This window comes from Lissotriton vulgaris, unplaced genomic scaffold (genome assembly GCF_964263255.1).
Source record: "Lissotriton vulgaris unplaced genomic scaffold, aLisVul1.2 SCAFFOLD_235, whole genome shotgun sequence".
In the NCBI taxonomy this organism is placed as follows: domain Eukaryota; kingdom Metazoa; phylum Chordata; class Amphibia; order Caudata; family Salamandridae; genus Lissotriton; species Lissotriton vulgaris.
The window spans coordinates 145,543-163,008 of record NW_028253230.1 but is presented as its reverse complement, the minus strand read 5'-3'; the positions used below and the strand labels follow the sequence as shown (position 1 = coordinate 163,008).

Below are 17,466 nucleotides of genomic sequence, written 5' to 3'. Positions count from 1 at the left end.
TGGTTCCGGCGCAGAGGGCATTGCCGTAGTCCAGTCGGCTGGTGACGAGTGCCTGGGTGACAGTCTTCCTGGTCTCGGTGGGGATCCACCGGAAGATCTTCCGTAGCATGCGCAGGGTGTTGAAGCATGACGAGGAGACGGCGTTGACTTGCTTGGTCATGGAGAGGGAGGAGTCCAGGATGAAGCCCAGGTTGCGTGCGTGGTCTGTCGGTTTGGGTGCGGTGCCCAGGGCGGGGGGCCACCAGTAGTCGTCCCAGGCAGAGGGCGAGGATCCCAGGATGAGGACTTCCGTCTTGTCCGAGTTCAGCTTCAGGCGGCTGGTCGACATCCACTCGGCTACCTCTTTCATTCCTTCGTGAAGGTTGGCTCTGGCGGCGGCGGGGTCGTTGGTCAGGGAGAGGATCAGCTGGGTATCGTCGGCGTAGGAGATGATGTTGAGGTTGTGTTGGCGTGCGATGGCCACGAGGGGGCTCATGTAGACGTTGAAGAGGGTTGGGCTCAGCGAGGATCCTTGAGGGACGCCGCAGATGACTTCGGTGGCCTCTGACTTGTACGGTGGTAGACGGACTCTCTGTGTTCTTCCGTCGAGGAAGGAGATGATCCATTCCAGTGCCTTCTCCTGGATTCCGACGTTGCTGAGGCGCTGCACTAGGCTGCGGTGGCAGACGGTGTCGAAGGCCGCGGAGAGGTCTAGTAGGATGAGGGCCGCTGTTTCTCCGTTGTCCATCAGGGTTCGGATGTCATCGGTGGCAGCGATGAGGGCGGTCTCGGTGCTGTGGTTGGCTCGGAAGCCAGACTGTGAGGGGTCGAGGGATCCGTTCGTCTCGAGGAAGGCGGCCAGTTGCTTGTTGACGGTCTTCTCGATGACTTCCGCTGGGAACGGGAGCAGCGAGATGGGGCGGTAATTCTTGAGTTCGGTGGGGTCCGCTGTTTGTTTCTTGAGTAGAGCGCTGAGTTTGGCATGCTTCCAGCTCTCAGGGAAGGTGGCGGTGGTGAAGGAGGTGTTGGTGATGTCCCGCAGGTGGGGTGCGATGACGGCGTCGGCTTTGTTGAAGACGTGTTGAGGGCAGGGGTCGGTCGGAGATCCGGAGTGGATGGAGTTCATCATGCGGACGGTTTCATCGGTGCAGATCGGGGTCCAGGCGCGGAGGGTGGTGGTGGGGGGCGGTGGTTCGGTCGAGTTGGAAGTGGCGTTCGTCGGTTGGGTGTTGAAGCTGTTGTGTATGTCCGCGATCCTGTTGTGGAAGTAGGAGGCGAGGGAGTTGCAGAGTTCTTGCGATGGGGTGATGTCGTTGTTTCCGGCGTTGGGGTTGGAGAGCTCTTTCATGATGTTGAAGAGTTCCTTGCTGTTGTGTGCGTTGTTATCCAGCCGGTCCTTGAATGCAGTTTTCTTGGTGCCGCGGATCAGTTGGTGGTGCTTCCGGGTGGCAAGCTTGAGGGTGGTCATGTTGTCCGGTGTTGGCTCCCTTCTCCAGGCTAAACTCTGTGCTTTGCCCTGTCGCAAGAGTTTCTTCTGAGAATGTTTTCAGTGCTGCTGGTGTTCTTGTAACAGTGAAATGTACCAGTCTCTTGCCGCACAATGTGGAGAGGTTAACCATGATAAAAATTAATCAGCACTTTATACCACCGGATTACACAATACCTGAAGTAGCACAGCAGGAAGATTATGACAGTGTCTTAGTTCTTGTAAGTAATTTGTTAGATTACCTACTTCTGGGTGAACCACAAGAGTTTGAGGACAAGCTCTACTTCCCTGACAACTAGGCGTTCAACTTGTTAGTTTCTTTCTTCCTTATTTACTTGTATTATTTGTGTGTGTCTCTGTCTTTCTGGTTCGAATCAAAACAAATCCATCACCACCGTCTTACTTTTTTATTGCCGTATTGAAGTTGAAACTGTGTGCAGTCATCAAATAAGTAAGTCCACTCCTACAAGTCCTGATCAAATCCACTCCTCCTGACTCTCCCTAAATCAGTTTCCCTCAAGCCAGACATTGAAGAGAATAGTACAAGAACTTTGACTATAGCTATCCTCCTTTCCAAGCTGAGAGGGACTGACCCTTTAGAACAGGTAATGATGATGGGATGCATTGGACGCTGACTCGGAGTGATTGGTGTTTGTGTTGTTGTTGTTGTGCATGAAGTTTACTAGTATTTATTCTACACACACAAAAAGTGACTCAGGTCAATGTTTCCCTTCTTGTTGTTTAATATTAAAATTGTACTTCTACTGCAGGCCGATCCATTGCATTTTTGAATATGGAATCTATTCTGTACTAACTCAGAACTCTACAGAGTTAGACACCATGAAGATGATGACCATACTATACTCGCCACAGTCAGTCAGTAGTGTGGTGGTATGACTGACATTGATGCATTGATTTAGTTAGTTATTTTGAAAAATCCCATGTTGTTGCATTGGGTGCTCTGTCTTGCTCAAAATCAAAGCTAAGTGGAGGTTCGTTGAACGCCACGGGCATGCTCTGTCCTGTTGTTCTTGTAGGTTAATGCTGGAAACAGAGTAGTCATGATTTAGCCATGCCGCCTCTGAAAGTGATCTTGTTGCACTCCTCCATAATTTATGCATTTGAACTTTACTTTTCTCCTCGATTTTTCAATATCTCTATTGTTTTTCCATCTGCACTTACAGGCTGGCATTTACCCTGTGCTATACTGGGAAAACAACTCACACTTACATTACCAATCGGCATCCCCCAGTTCGGCAGTGGCACCCAAGATTGACATACGGAACGTCCATTGAAGGAAGGACCAAGAGGAGTGTCGAGATGCAACTCCCAATTTGACCATAACATGGTACCTTTTTGTATTGTCTTCTTTTATTTCATTTGATTTATCATTAACCAAAAAGTCATGATCATGCATGCTTTCCCTTTTCTCCCTTAATAGAATTATGATGGCCGTCTACCAAGATTTTGTGTTGTCCATGTGTAGTGTTTGTCTTTGTACAACCTTTCCCTCAAATACCCCTTCACAATAATTCATCAAACCCTAACCCTCTTCCCCCGGGCTGTGTGATTTATATTGAGGTATGACTAAATTAAATTAATTTATACCAATAATTCTTCACACACTTGCTGGAGGGCATGTGGTGAAAGCAACACTAACTCAAGGCAGGGCAAGGATCTTTTTCTGCTTGCCCACCCATGCTCAGTATTTGAAATTCAATTTCTTTCAGGAGGAACATAATCTATCATAATTTATTGCCAACACCGATTTATCATCCTTACAGCACTATAGGTTACGCTTGTCCACTTTATAGGTCAAGTCAACTACAGTTTGTAACTTGTAATAGGCTATCCCCACCACCCTTATGTTTTATTTTACTTTAGAATTGCTCATCATCGTGGGTTCTTGTTTGGCAGCCTTCTTGTGAACTGTAATTCATTCTACTACTGCTTCCCAAATATCCCTCAGGCGACTGACTGTCTAATTTTCTTTTTTTGCAAATGCTACTGCGTGTCTACTACTACTACCACCACCACCATGACATCTTGGGGAACCAAACTATCATCACCATGCAGCGATCGCTCTTCCTAAGTTCAAGTAAACATCAATCGCAGGTAGCAGAAGAAGTTTGGGGGAGGCATACTTAACAATATGGAAATGATTTAATTTATTCACTCACCCACACCCTACCGTTCTGAGGCCAGTTGCAGACTTCATAGATTAGGAGGAGAGACCGACAGTACTAGTAGGAGATGTCACTCACAAGTGAGAAAACTACATCTATCTGTTCGTGTGTTACACTATAGGCGGACTATTTAAATAAAAAACTGGCTGCTGCTCAGCAAAGAAAACCGTGTGAAGTAAAAGAGTAACCCCCCACAAAACATTTACATTGTATGTCAACTTTAAGTATAAGTAATGTATTCCCCTAACAAAATAAAGCAATGTAAAAATCCCACAACACCTGACCCCACTTAATCCCAACCAATGTCCAAAGATAAGGAAAGAGTCCAACCAATGTTTGCTCGAGTCCATTGTCCATAATAAATATAAACCCCAACTTTTCCCCAACGTCCAATTTCTACTCAGCAAAAAAAAAGATTAAAAAAGGGGCAATATGACTGAGTTCTAGCAGTGGGCTAGCTTGTTATTCTCCAGGACCTTTAGCCGCTTCTCTGGGCACGGCACCCAGAGGAACATGCAGTGCTTGAATGCTTTACAATTACATCCACATGGAGGGGAAGCAGTGTTGAATGAAGTGCGGTGGCCGGCTGCCAGACCGCAGTGCCGTACCACTGGGGGAGCCTGGCTGGGGCCCATGGCATTAGAGGAACCACCAGCCGCTGATATTCTTTGCGAATGGCCTCCAGCTCCTGGCGCTGGGCCATAGCAGCCAACTTCTTTCTGTTTGGATGTGCTTTTTATTAGGAAGGAGTAACTATATCAAGGAAGAAAAAAGACAATTGTAACCAATACTCTTAGCAAAACAGTAACACTAAAAAGCACAGTACATAACATTTCTGGTATCCTCCCACTTCCTTGGCCTCTACAATTTGTGGGCGTTTCAGCCATTACTACTACTAGGCCCTATGAAATAGACAAGTCTTCTTCTCTCTCTTGGTTAGCTAAATAAACCTTGTTGTAGGCATTCCAGCCCAGTCAGCTTGCGGCCTAGGCAAACACACTTGTGTCGCAGACTCAAGTTTTTTTTTTATTTACTACTGTCAGCAGGTGGGGAAGCTAAAGTCTACAACTACACAATTACCTTATGTTTCTATTATGGGCGGCCATTCTCTGTTACATCAATGGCAACTACTCCATTTATCTTTGACCCTGACTACTACAACAAAGTAGATGTTATCTGATCCAAATGATCATTGATTATATATGGGACAACATGAGGCACTTTGATTGATTGTGCCATGCAGCCAATAGTCCACCCATGGCAGGCTGATACAGTCGAAAATAAGTGACATAGGTAGGGAGTGGGCCTCTGAGTCGGAGGGAGGAATTTGATAACATACATACACAATATATGTGCTGTGCTGGCAAACTACTTTGAGTCAAGGGAGTATTCTGAAAATACAACCTTGAATCAAAAATGTTGCAAAAAAACAATCCCGTTGCTTTCTCGTCCCAGCGATTTTTCCATTTATCAATCATTGCATTGATCTTCTAGCCTTATATCTTTCTATTTCTAATCTTCTACTCTCCTTGGCTTTGCTACTCTGGCACAGTTTATTTTTTCTTTTACACTCTCTTCAAAGACTCTACATCCAGTGACAGTCTCTACCTATGCTATGATGATTGAATAACCATCCAGGCATCCAAATTAAACATGTCTATCATTCTTCTTAATCTTTCAACAAACCTTAGTTTCACCAACAACATACATTTGTCATTTTTTTATACCACCACCCATGTGTCCTTCCTTGCTTGCCTTTGAGTCTGACTCATAACTCCCCTGGAGGAGTCTTCCTATCACCCATATAGTTTCGCCCACCCAGGCAGACATATTTTCTTTCACCTTCCACTCATCCTTCAACGACCCATGCATCCGATTCCTATCAGCCACCTATGCATCCCACGCATCCTTCTCTGCCAGTCATATAGTACATCTCACCCATCCTTCCTCCCTCATTCCTTCTTACCCTTTTCGTTCAACCCATCCATCAAGGTTGCCTGACTCTTAGCCTTCACCATAAAACTTTCCCAGTTGAGTTGAAGTCAGATAGAAAAGGCAATTAGTTACTCAACTACTGCTGCTAATGCTATTGCTAATGCCAAGTAAAGGGTGTCTTCTTCATCCGTTGTTCAGAAGAACTTAGTCTTTCTCAACAAGACGTGTACACCCTTGCAGCAAGTGTGCAACTATTACTAATACGTAAGGAATATAAGTATAACGTACCCCTGCCTGCCACTGCTGCTGGCTCACCCACCACTGCGGCAGCTGGTACATCCGCTGCTCCCTCATCCGCTGCTCCCTCCTGGTTGGCATCGCCTGCCCCACCGCTGGCTCCGGCACAGGTGGTCGGTATGCCTACAAAAAACATTACACATTTTTTTTATGCCATATACGCCTCAAGCTGTTTATTCTTTTTCACTAGCAAGATTGAAAATGCTTAATAGAATAAATACATACACCACATACATCCCTAGTGCAAACTGGGTACTAGAGTTTAGTAGTAAGTGTTAGTATGTCCTATACTATCCTAAAAATAGGAAAATATCTGGTTGGGCATTTTGTTGGTGGCAATTGTCGAAAACAAGCCTATCAAGGTTAAAAAGAGGACAACCCAAAGGACTTGACTCAGTGGCTAGATCTATTGATGAATCTGAGTTTTAAAACTTTTAAAAAATAAAGAGTGGCCAACTGGGCATGGTACAGACAGACTAATAGTAGTAGTACAGAGTCGGAGGCAGTTAAAGGCAGAGATACCAATAATTTAGAAACAGATAGATCGAAGATGATTTGGTAAAGAATGGAATTAGGAAACAGAAATATTAGTTCAGAAAAATAAGGTGCAGTAAAAGTAAGGAAATGTAAATATTAATATTAACAACAGGAGGACCTACTGGGGCCAGCAGCAGAGCCCTCGGTAGAAGAGCGGTCCTGGCCCTGGGAGGCATCTCTAGCTCCCACTTCAGACCCCGTCGTTTTCTTGCCCCTGGCTGCTGATCATGTAAGATATAATAAAGAAAGAGACAAACATTGATGATTGGTGTGAAACAAATGAAATAATTTAAAAAACGTTCTAAAACATTTTTGGAAACTACCATTGCGATAAAATTGACCTAGCTAATCTGATTGAGTAGTAGTATTGCGGGATTCGCGGACCGTCTAGTTATTATTTATTAATTTAGTGTTCCATTCTGACTCCAGAATCCTAAACCTAAGTACCACCTGACCTAGCCCACCTATTCCAAAGACATTGGAAATGAATTGGCAAAAATATATTTGCTTCGTCTAAGTTTCAATCTCATTCGAAATCATCAATGAATCAACCCGCTTTGACTTCCCAATTAATCACTAAGTCTTCATTTCCATTTATTTTGGTCCTCAAAAATGCATAGATGGACACATGCATAAATTTGCATTCACCAAATTGTCGGTTGGCTGCTGCTGATCTGCTGATGACTTATTTTTATTTTTTATTTGTAAAGTTTTATATAGCGCGAACTAGATCCCAAAGGATATCAGAGCGCTTTACAAGAGAGACCAAGAGTGTAATGACAACAACAAATTAGTAAAAGACCGGGCTCATACAGTAAACAGAAGTAAGCGGGCCATGAGGGGGGCAATAATATGCATAGCAAAAAAAGGGGATCATATAATAAACAAGAGTAAGCGGGTCAAGAGAGGGGCAGTAATATACATAGTAAACAAGCCGTATCAAATGAAGGTACCATAGTAATAATAACAAAAGTCACCCAATCCCGTGAGTCTAACCCACTAGGGTAAGAATTTGCTCTTTAGGAATCTTTTGGTTTCCAATTTGAACGCTGTTGTCGAGGTGAGTTTGCGTACTTCTGGTGGTAGAGAGTTCCAAATCTTTGAGGCAGCACCTGAGAAATCTCAGAGACAAGTTCTCTTTTTGCTAAAGATGCAAGGTTTCAAGAAGAAAGTAGATGCGCTTGTTGATGCTCTCGCCCCACAAGATAGGTAAAGTTACCTTGGAGTATTGAAGTGAAGGGCTTTGTGTGCTAGAACTGCAATCTTCAGCTGGATTTGTACTACATAGGTAGGTTGTGGGGTTTTAGGTTTAGACCTATAATAACTGATAAAACCCCACTGAAAGAGAAATAGCTCTCACCAGTGAAAACATATGAACACTGAAAAAACACCTGCACAACCACAAACTAAATACCATTCAAAGAAAGGGAAAAGAGAGTGAAAAGTCTTTTTTTTTCTTCCTGAAGGGGCCAGTACAATGTAACTTTGTTATGCAAGCTAGCGGTAAGAAAGACTGGGCTTAATTATTCTGTTTGAGTTTTATTGTTTAGGAATGCCACTAATATATTGTTTCTTCTTCTTTCTGCTTTTTTCAGTTTTTTGGTCTTTGGTCTAAGGTTGCAGGGTTTAGAAGCATGTTTTAGGTGTTATTTAATTATTCTAAAAAATGTAGAGAATCAGGAAATATCAAAATCATATTTGATTTTTGGCTGTGTTTGATTCTTTCACTGATAGGTAAAATAGCTGGTTTCATGAGAATCTTTCCTAATATGTGTCATCACATTTACCCACAGAGAATGGATAAAAACCCTTAATACATCAGCCCACAGTTTTGAGTGGGTCACTATTGATAGTAGGTGAATTGCCAACACCTCAGGGTTTAAACATTCAATGCAAGGTATAGTGACAAGTATATGTATAGAGATTGCTATCACCAAGCATCTGGGATAGTGGTGAAAACATGACACCATACTTTTGGAAAACATGGAAGGCAGTAACACCTGGAATGCTCTCAAAAAAGGTTCTTTCCAAGTTCAACAAAGATTCAAGTGATATTGTTTGTATTTGCAGTGATTCAGCTACGTATATTAGAAAGTTGTGTGATGACCTGTCAAAATTGACACCCGAGCTGAAGTGATTCCCTTTAGGAGATCCTTGCCACTTGTTACATGGTATGCTGAAAGCATATTTACATTCTTCAGAGTTAATGAGGGTTGCTATTGACATTTTAGTCCATTCTGGTGCACTGTTTTCTTATGCACAGGAACTAAAATGTGAATATTTATAATATTGTGTTTTGTGTGACATCAAAGAAAGAGTCATCCTAACTGTGTCCCTTAGCTGATTTTTTTCAGTCCAAGGGGCTATGAATTCTATATTATCCATGTGGCAACCATTTACAGAATTGTTACTGAGTAATGATACCAAAGGGAAGAAATGTGTGGATCTTTGGTAGCATAAAGATAGTGATGTGAAAAAGTGCACTCTACTGTATTATTAGATTTTTACAGGAAAACATAACTGCTGTAGTGAACATAATAAAAAACTAGAGTCTCAAAAAACCCTTGTCTGCCAACTGTTCAGCATAATTGGTGTAGATGTGAAACATCTCTTTGAGAGTAGGCTGGGTGACACCTTTAGTGACTTTGACACTGCAACATGTTCCATGTTAGAGTGCTTGCCACTTGGTAAGAAAAGCAATGTTGGAGAGCAATTCAGAAACGTTTATGTGACAATGTATGAGAAATGGCTTGCCATGATGCATAGAAATGTCCCTTCACCACCAATGGCATTTGAAGTCAATGAAACCTCACTGTGGTACTCTGTATAAGTTCTAGATCCCTTCAGTTAAGAGGAATTTCCTCCGTAGTTTCAAAAGTGCTACTTCATTTTTGACTGCTTTAATAACTCTGAGGGCATAAGTGCCCAGCTCAATGTAAATGTTGCAGAACCTGCCCTGAGAATCGCAATCTTCAAGTGCACCAGTATTGGCACGGAAAGCTATGTTGGCGGCCAGAGTTAACAATCTGTGTACTGGCTGTTTTTGCGTTGCCCTCCTTAAGTGCCAATGTTGAGAGGGCCTTTTCACAGAGGTTTACATGGGAAGGAAAGAGCAAGCGCACATGATCAAAGACTCACTGAAGAAATATTGTATGGTGTACTACAATAAGCTTACTTTGCATAGTCTTTTTGGACCTCATATACACTGTCCATATACCATGTTCTATCAATGCCAAAAGCAAGCAATAATAAAAGCAAAATGTTCCATAAACACCGGAAAAACACTTTTTCTGTTGTTTTTAGTGGAGCAAAAATGTGTAACAACTGATAACAACAGTTTTTTTAGGTATTGAAGCCACTTGAAGACATTGAAAAAACCCCACCAGAATTTACCAAAACTAGAAACTGAAAACAGGAAAGTCTATTCATAGGGTAGCCAGTTGAGAGATTTAAGGACTGGTGAAATGTGCTCCTTTTGTTTGGCACCAGTAACTAGTCTTGCTGCGGAGTTCAGTGAGGCCCTTAGTGGTGTCAAGACGTATTTGGGAGGGCCGCAGAGAGTACCACTGCCATAGTCTAACCTCGACAGGACAAGTGGTTGTACCACCTGTTTGAAGTCATTTTGTGACAGGAAAGGTTTGATGTTTCTAAGAGTCCTTATCAAGTGGTTTGTCCCTTTACAAACATTTCTGATGTGATTGTTCATATTCAGGTGCTTGTCCATAGTGAATCCCGGGAGATTTGGCTGAGTCTATGATAATCGGAGTGCAGCTGAAGGCAGTGAAGTGAGTTAGCCAGAGATCTAGCTTGGGGATGTGATTTGATGGGGAGATGAGCAGGAACTCAGTTTTAGAAGAGTTGAGCAAGAGATGATTCTGGGTTAACCAATTTTGAGTAGATGTTATGATAGTATTGAGCGAGATTATATTTTTCAGGGAAGACATTTTCAGTTAGAGTTGTGTGTCGTCGGCATACATGTAGAAGAAAACATTTGTGGAGTTTAGTGCGTTAGCAAGAGGTTCCAAGAAGTGGTAGAAGAGGATGGGAGAAAGTATGGATCCTAGGGGGACCCCGATGATTACTAAGGAAGGCTTGGAGACGGAGTGGTTTGCCTTTAATCTTTGTGATCTGTGCTGGAGGAAGAATGAGAACCATAGAAGCACCAAATCTGAGAAACATATTCTATATTGCAAGATGGATAGGAGATTTTCATGATTAACCATGTTGAAAGCTGAGGAAAGGTCCAGGAGGATCAGTATGCAAGAATCATTATGATCAAGCATTTTTAAAATGTCATCCATAATGTGTGTGAGGGCCAATCCAGTGCTGTCCCCCCTCCGAAAACCTGATTGATGCTGGTCTAGTAGTTGGTACTTCTCTATGTGAGCACAGATTTGGTATTGAACACATTTTTCAAGGAGTTTCACTAGAGTGGGGATGTTGGAGATGGGACAGACGTTATTGAGTTCGGATTTGTCAGATTTGTTTTTTTTGTAGAATAGGTGAGACCTTAGCTGCTTTTAGGCAGTGAGGGACCATGCCTTGCGCTAAGGAAGCATTTACAATCTTCGTCCAGGTGGGGATGAGAGCGAACTTGATCACTTTGAATATGGTTGTGGGCAACGGGTCACAGAAGTGGTTGGACGGGTTGATAGTCTGAAGAATTTTGTTGATGTGTTTTTCAGTAAATTGGGAAAAGGTGCCCCATGACGCATTGTTCTTAGTGTTCAGGTGGGATGAGTTATACTTTTCAAAGAGGTCAGAGGGTGAGGTGGCAATAGAGGAGGGTAATAATAGGGCCTTCTTAGAAGCGAGGTCAATAGCGATGAGCTGTGATTTCTCCGTGAAGAAGGCATCAAAATCTTCACAGGAGGGAGGGTTGCCAACTGGGTCTGAGAGAATTGGAGTAGAAACAGATTGCTGTTTGACCAATTTGAAAAGTTTCTTGGGGCGGTTTGCAGCTTGGTCTAATTGTAGTCTAAAATAGTAAGTCTTAGCTCGCTTGATCAATTTGTTGTAGAGGCTCCTGACCTCTCTGAGTAGTTTTAGTTGGTCTGAGGAGGGATTGAATCGCCAAGAACATTCAGCTGCTCTAAGGTTGCGACGTTCTGTGTTTAAGTTATCGTTATACCATGGTTTGATATTTTAGATAAGGCATTTTTAAGTTGGAGTGGTGCAATGTCATCCATGATGAGGTAATGGTTGAATTGTAGGTGTCAGTGAGTGTTTGCACCTCGTTCTAGTTGGCCTGAAAGGAGAGGACAGATTTACAGTGGTCAGCGAGATTGCAGAGGTTTATTGATCCGAGGTCCCTTTTGCATACCTTTGATTTCAGAGATTAAGTCTTCTTCATCACCGCCTCCCTGTTAATAAAGAAAAGGATGCTGTGGTGGTCAGACCAGTCACAAGGGGTTATGGAGTTTTAGGTGATAGTCTGTTCCTTGGAGATGATGAGGTCAAGAGTTTCTCCTTTAGCATGTGTTGGTTTGTTACAGTGCTGAGTCAATTCATGAGCATTTAGAAATGATTTAAGGCAGCCTACCGCTGGATAATTGGGGTTAGACCAATGCAGGTTGAAATCACCCAGACGGATTTGTGATACAGCAGAGTCGATATTACTAGAGATGATTTCCAACAATTGTTCAATAAATGGAGGTTGTCCCCAGGGGGTTGGTTGAAGATGTGCAGTTTGCAGATCGGTAGGTTCTTACTTGAGATGCTTAGACCTAGGTATTCACAAGTATAAGGGGAAGAAGATTCCACGTCAGAGATCAAGAGAGTGTTCCTGTGGATACAAGCTAGCCCTCCACCCGTCTTTAGCGCTCTATCAAGCCTCATAATATCATGACAGGGAGGAACTAGGAGGTCTAAGATAGGGGTGGAGGCTGGATTTAACCAAGTTTCAGTGAGTAAGATAATAGCTAAGTCATTGTGTTGGATGAGGTCAAAGATGTCTGATGCGTGTTTATTGGCTGATCTGCAGTTTAGTAATTCACACTTGAGACGTAGTGGTGAGGGGGGAGAGAGTCTGGGAGATGTTCAGCCTGCTGAGGTTGTCAGAGATGCTGCATCTCAGATTGCGGGGAGGTTCTCTGTCCGAGTTGGAAGGATGGGGTGAATTTGCCTCGGCTGGGTCATGGTAGAATTGGCATTGGACGCAGGGTGGCACTCACTTTTCCTTGGGCAGAGTTGGGAGGGAATAGTGTTCATAATGAAGGGGGCTAACAGCTGAACTTTGTGCTCACTATCCATAGTGGATGTTCTGGGCCAGTTTGTAGAGCTGAAAAGAGAGCTCATCATGGTGAAAAGATCATTTGCTAGGTCTTTCAAGTCATGTAGCTCCATCGTGAGAAGGAGCAATTGTTGAGATTTGTCCTCTAAGTGCATCGTCAAATCTGAGTAGTGGGAGAGGGGGTGTAGAGTGTAAAGGAGAGTCCAGTGGCATCGGGGGGACTTGGAGAGAGCCTATGAGGTTTGTGGTGGTGGAGTATAATTCCTGAGTAGGGAGCTGATCAGTGGGTACTAGAGGACCATTTGACGTTGAGGTTGTAGTCTTCTCGATGGGGGAGGTCATTGAGCTGAGGTTTGTGTAGAACAGGGGTTGATGTGGAACGTTTCCCCGATTCTAGCCTAAAGGAGGGCAGGGTTAAAGGGATGGGTGATGAGGCAATGCAATATAGTCGACGAGACTGTGGTGCTTGAGGGGTCCACCCAGCAAGAGAGTCATCCTGTATTGGACGGATAGTCGGTGAAGGGATTGCGTCTGAATTAATGTCAGGCAGCTGAGAGGGAGAATTAGAGGATAGACATAGTCCTAACATGGGCGATACGTTACTGGGGTCACCAGATGGGGAGGGGTTTAAGGAGAGTGGAGAACTCACAACTATTAGAGATGTAGTACTAGATAAACTCATCGAGGAGGTAGTGCTTTGGTAGGGGTTGGTGGCGTTGCTGTAAACTGCTTTTTTGAGGGTGGGGTAGATATTGCCCATCTTAGCTAGATTGTCATTAGATGCTTGTATTAGGATGATCCCATTATTGTAGAAAGTGATAGTGGTGGTGGCCTTGAGGGATGGCGAGGGCAACGTTGTTAGCTTAAGACAATGCAGTGTTTTCTTAGATCCTGTTATTCGCGGCGTGGCGTACAGCACGGGTTGCCAGCATGCCCGTTTTCGGGTATAGAAGATGAGGTCATTAACCAGAGTACCCTTGTTCATGCAGACTTAGTTGCTATATTACTCACTCACTAACAAACTACAAAAGGTTCTACTAAGGACTGGAGTCAGCACTCTGCCGCATGTGACGTGACAGAGGACACATAATGCAGACCCCTAAAAAATTACCAACTAATACTAACTGACTAAACTACCTATCAATCCACCACTATGTTAGTGACAGGAGGACAAAGGAAAGGATTAGAGACTCTCTAGCATTACCTAACTTAAGTTCTGTAAACTCTCTTACATAATCAGCCCAAGCTAGCGTAAAGTTGCAAACAAGTAAGATTTGAAGCCCCGAGCACGGGTCTAGTATCTAGAAGAATAACAATCACATAAGATATTTAAATGTAACTTACCTGCATGCAAGCAGCAGCATTCTTGCTATTTGAGAAAAAATAATATTCGCAAAAACAATAACACAGAACTGAACACACAATACTACTATAATTAGCAACTCACTAAGCCCCACGATCTCAACACCTAGCATGTCCAGCAGGTCCTGTTCCCGGTCCAAAATGTCTGAGTCAGCTGGTTATGAGTGTGCTGACCCTAAAGCATTGAAACACTGCTCGCGCAGCCTCGCCCACCGGTGGTGACACTCCTGGGTATCGTAACCGGAGCCAACACTGCCACCTGCTGCTAAGGTTATGGGGGGGGTGGCGCTGTACAAAAAAAAAAAGGGCAGCCACCTCCACCTCAGTGAAAAGGGCCCGGGGCTACACCAATTCTTGGCGCCGTCTGTCGGAGGAAGGAGGCTCTTGGGTACAGACGCCGTCCCCTTCCACTTACTATTAGAGGTAGAAGCGGCCTTAGCTATGGTTCTGGGTGGACGGGGCAGAATAGAAAATGTAGGAGTAAAAAATTAAAGGCAGGACCAGAAGTAGGAAAGTAAAAAAGTAAGTAATATAAAAGAGTAGAAAAAGTAAAAAAACACAGTAAAAGTAGAAATGAAAAACAAAATATACATTTAGGGAGAGAGAGGGATAGATAATAAATAAAAAAAAGATCAGAAAAACAGTGTAAAAGCAAACAATTGAAAAGATTAGAGAAGGATGAAAAAGAGGCCAGGAACCATGAAAATACAAGGAAAACAAGATGGCCGCACCAATTGGCGACCGCGTGGTGAAATTTGTTCGATATTTCCCCCAAACAAGCAATCCGCATTGCCGAATGTCAAAAACATCTTGCGAGCATGCGTGAGCGTACGCGAACATACAGAACAAGCATCTTCTTATGCTTGGGTATCTCCGCATAGCATTGCAGAGTTACTTCCAGCTTTGCATAGACTCGTGTAGTGCAAACTCCACGAACTCCGCCTGGGGTTACTGAAAAGGCTTTATGCCGTATTATTTTTTTTTTACACCCTTTAGTATACTGTCAGTTTTATGAGAAGAACCACAAGACATGGTGAGGTTGTCCGAAAGAGAATTGGAAATGCTGATTGTGATTGCTTTGTAAATTATGCAGCAGGTTTTGAAGTTGCAAGTCTTCTGTAAGTCTGTCACTGTACAACTTCATACACTCCTACTTAAAATTGAAATTGATTGGAACTTATAATACGTGCCTCTACTCCAGAGAGTGTCCCTGCGCAGGACCAGCTGAAAGGTCAGAAAGAAAGCATGCTCAATTTAATGGGAAAAAAAATGATGTTCAGTTTCTTTTCAAACAGCCTTTGATCTCTTAAAGCACGTAATTCCAGGGAGAGCTGATTCCATGCCGTTGGCCAACATAAAGTCAGTGTTCTGCCTCCAGCTCTCTGTCTATGAATTCTGGGGGTGCATACCATGAATTTATTGGAAGTTCAAAGTTGTCTTAGCAGCTTGTAGAAACTAAATTTGGTACTCAAGTAAATAGTACCTGTGCCATGAAGGGCAGCACGATCCAGCACCAAAGACTTAAATTTCACTTTCTCCCTAATAGGCAGCCAATGGGGATCCCAAAGATGCAGCCTGATGCATGCCCTTCTTGGTAAATTGAGCTGGAGTCAAACTGCTGCATTCTGGATGACCTGAAGGTTAAGCAGGAGATATTCTGGAAGGTCTGCATACAGTGCATTGCCATGGTGGATACAGGATGTGATTAGTGCTAGAATGACTGTTTTCTTAGCTTAGATCAAAATGAGATGCAGATATTTCTTCAGAGATCTCATGATCCCAAAATAAGTTCCCACAAACCTTTTGATTTGGGGACCAAATGACAGAGTGTTATCAAACCATATCCCCAAACATTTTACCAGATCTTTTTGCCAACACTTCAACTAGCCATCTTGGGATCAGCCGAGTCCCACAAAAATGTAAAAGATAAAGAAAAGGGGGTGTGGTGGTCTGTTCCCACAGGGACCCTGCAGGGGAATAAAAAATGTTTGAATAAATGAATGAATTTGATATTTATTCAATTAGATATCATAATCATGAAAGATAAAAAAAATATATGTATACATAAAAATACATTAAAACCATAAAAGCCCTATTAAACGTGATGCAGTACAGTTCATTACTAAAAACAATGTGTGGACAATTAAAAATATTCCTGTGTAAGCCACCTTTTAAATAACCAAGAACTGCCAACATCACCTCCTGATCAAATAAGACGAAATTGGGTAAAGCCCTTCACTTTTAATAGTGGCAATAAGTACCTTCTACGTAAAAAATCATAATATTTACAGAACAAATCCAGGTGCATCAAGGTCTGGGGTGAACCATTATCACAAAGGCAGGTTAAAAGAGTGTGGGGATCGAAATGACCCAGAGGGAATCCGACCATTGTACATTAGAAACACAAACAAAATTTAGCAAGCAGTGATCTGCTCCTGGGATGTTTAACTGCTGTGAGATAAGGTCCGATGCCAACAACCGATTTCAGCAATAGATAGGATCTATTGGAGTGTTGCTCGAGCTCTCAAGCTTCTCTATCATCTTTGAACTGACTTAAAATGTGTTGCTTAACCCCTTCACTGCGGTTGCTATTCCGCCTCAGTGCTAAGGGGGGCGGGCGGAAATGCGGCGGGCGCATGCTGGTGACGGAACCGCTCCGTCACCAGCGTCGGTTGCGCTGTGCTTATGATGGAGCGGTTCCGTCATGGCCCGCCCGCTCAATAGAACGCTCAGCGTAGGCGCAGAATTTGCGCCGTGCAGGAGCATCGGGCGGGCCATGACGGAACCGCTCCGTCATCAGCACAGCGCCACCGCAGCTGATGATGGAGCGATTCCGTCATCAGCATGCAAAGGGTTAAAAATACCACAGTCAACCTTTGTAAGTAGGTATGGTGGGTTAAAAATGTCTATACAGTCTAGGGAGCGGGCAACTGATTTTGTGTAATTAATCCACAGTATCTTATGGCCTGACGTGCATTCCATGCAATCCTCAATCACACTCCTGTTGAACCCCAATCTCCCGTCTACCCAGACAGGTATCCAGAGTAACAGTGGAGCCAGTTTAACCTGATCCTACATGCAGTTCAAACCCAGTTCCTCATGGTTTGCAAACCAGGGGCTATTTGGACACAGCAACAAAGGTTTTCTACAAAATCGTTCCTCTTAAAAACATTTTGCTTTTGAAATTTTGCCAGAAAATTGCAGTAAAATTGAAAAAAGAAACAAGCTCAGTCTCCAACACAGTGCAGGGGAGAAACAACTCAAGGTGGGGTTTTTCTAGTGTGTACCACGTGTTTTTCAAATGACAAGCATCATATATAAAGACTTGGTAATATATAAATAAGAGTGAATGACAAACCATGTAACTGAAAGGTTAAATAAAATGCACCCTAGGATTGGAAAATGCTTGCGCAAGAGGGCTGTTTATAGGCCCTGCACATACCAGCAATGCA

The 17,466-nt window shown here is 43.3% G+C and overlaps 1 protein-coding gene across 1 annotated transcript in view; it reads left to right on the top strand.

Annotated features, from left to right (window-relative positions):
* LOC147661090 (olfactory receptor 52K2-like) overlaps nucleotides 1–17,466 on the top strand; it is a 43,241-nt gene that overhangs the window by 2,327 nt on the left and 23,448 nt on the right. The gene's annotated exons all lie outside the window — the stretch shown is intronic.